At 35.2% G+C, this 4,057-nt stretch overlaps 1 long non-coding RNA gene across 1 annotated transcript; it reads left to right on the forward strand.

Annotated features, from left to right (window-relative positions):
• The first annotated feature begins 441 nt into the window (after window positions 1-441).
• LOC148691977 (uncharacterized) lies at window positions 442-2,404 on the forward strand. Its single transcript, XR_015954729.1, has 2 exons — window positions 442-1,489; window positions 2,171-2,404. It is a non-coding gene; the product is annotated as an uncharacterized LOC148691977 (long non-coding RNA).
• Window positions 2,405-4,057: the final 1,653 nt, after the last annotated feature.

Consider the following 4,057-nt stretch of genomic DNA (forward strand, 5'->3'; position numbering starts at 1 on the left):
GCGTGTGTGATATTTATATATAATACATGAGTATAATAAAACAAATAATATGATGACCCATCCTTAAATTTTTTATGTAATTTTCTCTCTAAGTGTGTAAATTGACGTTTATGCCTTTTTTTAGCAAAAGTGGAACCTAACGTGGACGTAATTATTTGGCTTTTAATTTATTTTTCTCGTTATCATAATTAAATAGTACTCGTTGTTACGATCGCATGAGCGCAAGTTAGATCTGAATTGGATTTGTAACGAACAAATTACGTTTAGTTAAAGTGTGTTAACAACAGGTAAAATTGTACACGAGTGTGTAAATTATCCAGTGTTAGAAACACTATTTTTGATAAGGGGATAGATTTTGTGTAATTTGGAATTGTACAAATTCTATCCCTTTTTCTCTTTAAAATCTGTCCCGTGATCCATACCTCACCACCAATTATTTCTTTTCCCACACTTTTTCACCCAATCAAACATCTCTCCTGCCTGCTTAATCAGAAATTGTCTTCTCTTTCTCTCTTCTTATTCTTCTTCTTCTATCCTTACCCGTAACTTTCTTTTCTCTAGAACAACAAGGATCACCTTCAAAACTTCACAGATCAAGACTCAAACCACCATCATCATGCTCTTCTCATTCTCGCGAACCCAACCGTACAAACCGATCACGAAATGGACAAGTTTTGAGTGTCTAACTCGAAGCTCCGACTTGGGTAGAGTTTTCCCTGACATTTTTCTGTTCGAGTTACAAGATTTTGGGAGTTTTGGAAGCATCTAGGCAACTCCCCTAGGCCATTAGCTTAGTTTTGAAGTGTAGCCGACGAGGAAAACACACAGTTTTGAGACGACGAGTTTGGGTCCGAGGCTATCGAGTCTATTTTGATCTATTTATGTCCACCTTTTGGACTTTTAAGAGGTACAATCTTGTTCTCCTCCTCCCCAACTTCATTTCCATATAAAGTACATGGAAAATGGTTGAGAAATGAGGAAGATATGAAGATTTGAAATTTGTCTAGAAACTAGTGACTTTTTCTAGAATTCGACGAACCAAACGGTGACGCCGGCGTCGCCAGACATCGGAGGACCATCCAAGAAGAAGGAGAACATTCCGTCAAAGTTAAAGGAATATTTTGACGCCGTCAGGTAACACTATGAACTAACGCCGTTACCGTTAGCGGAATATTCTGTCAAGTCTGATGGAATATTCCCTGGGTCTGTCATCATGTGGCCTGCGCGTGGGAGCTTATGTGGTCGTGGGTTAGGCAGCGCATGAGGGCGTGTCCGGCCTTCAGCCAACGTGTACGGGTCCGTGACTTCATGTAGAACGTTTTCGTATATTTAAACCCTTCGTTTGAGCTAACTATGAGGGATTTTCCTAGCCTTTTTGTGTAGGTCCTAATTAATTAATTAGTAAAGTTATTTCACATATAGGTGAGACTTACCCCGAGGAGGTACGAGGACAAACAAGGCTAGGAGGCTACGACCCATTGACGTATCAGTGAGTAGGCATTTGTTTATATATATATATATATATATATATATATATATATATATATAAGTTTTATAGTTTCCGTATGTGCTTTTGTATTGATTTATGCTTATCATGCCATGTTTTATTTAATTTTAGAAATATTATTACATGGTTGAGATTTATATACTGTCGTGGCATGTTCATATACATTTTACCTGCTCATCATACATTGTTGCACCTGGTGTTAATGCTCACCCAGGGTCAGGGTCAGTCTTTCACGTGTATGTTCACATCTGTACCGCATGCTCACCTTGAATCCAAGTAGGTGCCAGTCCTGTTGTACAAGTTGCAATAGGCAACTCCGACTTGTATGTGACTGCGAATAACGCTAGTTTTCACGTGATTGTAGCACTATAGCATATATTATGATTACACCCGGTCTTGTTCATGCCAGAAATCCTCTGCATGAACTCGTGTGTCAACATAGATTGATGAGCACCTGATTTTACTTATACTACTGTTGAGATATTATGATTGGCGTAATTATGGATTTATTGTTGATTTGCACTTGATTTCATACTTATATGTAGTATGATTTTCTAGAAACTATACATGTTTTACGATGAGGGGTTAGTATGTTCAGAAAATAAATGTGTTTTATAAACCTTTGTTTTTGCCCACTCACCCTTTTATTTTTCGCCTCTATAGGTCCTAGCTAGCTGATTACTCTGTGGCATACGAGGAATATCCGGCGGTTCTAACATACCCTTAAATAAATGTAGGAGTTTTCCCGGTTGTGTATTAAGCACTTTAACTAGTTTTGACTGCACATTTTTATGTCATCTATGCTCTAAACACTTGTGTTTTATGGGTTCTTCCCACTACTGCGCACTCTCTACTTTAAATTAAATAAATGTTAGCTTTGGTTTTAATTTACCCATATTTTTATGCTTCACTTTCCATTTTGGTTACATCACCTTCGGGTGACGGCCAGCATGCCTGGACTCTGGTCGGGGTGTGTTAAATAATGTTAAATATAGGAACAACCTCCCTATAGCTATAAAAGTTTTTTGTCCCAATTTGGACAGATTATGTATAAGAATAAACTCCATATTATAATAAGTTACTATTATTTTAGATGTTGTATTAAGAAAATTTGTCTCCCTATAGTAATAATTGTCCATAGAATTTATACCACACCTTTGAGCTGGCCGATACGTAATACCTCGTCAACATGGATTTCTTCTTGATGAAGCTATATTGTTTCTAGCTTCGCAAACGTGTTTACATGCCATAGATTTTAAAAATTGGGTTTCTTTTTTTTTTTCATGTTACATCTTGGAATTTGACGTGTTCCACTATTAGTTTTTTTGTATACATATAATTTTCATTAAAGATACCTAAAGTTAAAAAAAAAATAATAATAATAAAAATAAAAAACAAAAGAAAAAAAAAATAGCTACACCTCTATTAAGTAATAACCTCTCTAAAGTTATAAAATGATTTGGTCCCAATATTATAACTAGGGGTGCAACTTAGGTTGGGTCAATCTGAACCCGCCCATGTCCAATTCGACTTTAAACCCGAACGAGTGGGTTTTTTTTTTTAGTTATAACCCGTCCAAACCCAATCCAATTTCAATCCGTTTATTAATTGGGTTGAGTTGGATTGATCATTTGCCGGTCCATCCCCAACCCAATCTAACCCGACTAACCAAACCCAATCTAACCAGATTGTAACCCATATCTCAATTAATATTCTTACTACACCCAAGTGAGCTAAGTCCAAAAACCAATGCCCTTTCTAACATTTTTTATTTATTTAATAAATTACCCTTTATAATTACTTAAGCTTTTAGGAAATAAGAGGCTTTGATTAATCAGCCCATATTCGTAGTCTCTAAATCCTAAAGCTTTATAGTAGATTAATTTATAAAATTAAAGTTAGCTAGCTTTGAAGTTACTTGGCTTAATTTTTTTAGGAATTCTTAGAAACTAAGTTGTCATAAAATTAAACTTGAAAAAGTTGGGCAACCCGAACCTAACCTAAGTAAACCCTAACCCAATTAAACCCGAGCCCAAATGAACCCGAATGAAACCCAACCTGAACTCGAGCCCGAATTGTAAAAGTTAGGTTAGGATTGAGTTGACCTTCCAACCCAGCCAACCCTTTTGAATTGCACCCCTAATTATAATTATATAGAGGTTTTATTATATATCACACTTGTGAGTTTAATACATTGAACTCATGTTACTCTAAAATTTTCTAGCTTACTTTAGAAGTGTAAATTTCTTATATAAGCTTAATATATTGATATCACACTTACTTTTTCCAACCTATTATAAAAGTTCTTAATGATACATGAAAGAGAGCCCACTATTACAACATTATATTGTGTTGTTCACAATATGGAACAACAATTTTGTGACTTATTTGTTATTTCATAGGTCATACCTCAGCCATCGGGACTAGACTGATTTAAATAATATTAATTTACAAAATTATTTATCAGTAAACTTTACATATATATAGACTTTACTCAAACGGTTTTTGAGGCCTACTTTACATTGAACTTCAACAATCCAAACAATTTAT

This window comes from Pyrus communis, chromosome 13 (genome assembly GCF_041283825.1).
Source record: "Pyrus communis isolate YQ-2024b chromosome 13, ASM4128382v1, whole genome shotgun sequence".
NCBI lineage: Eukaryota > Viridiplantae > Streptophyta > Magnoliopsida > Rosales > Rosaceae > Pyrus > Pyrus communis.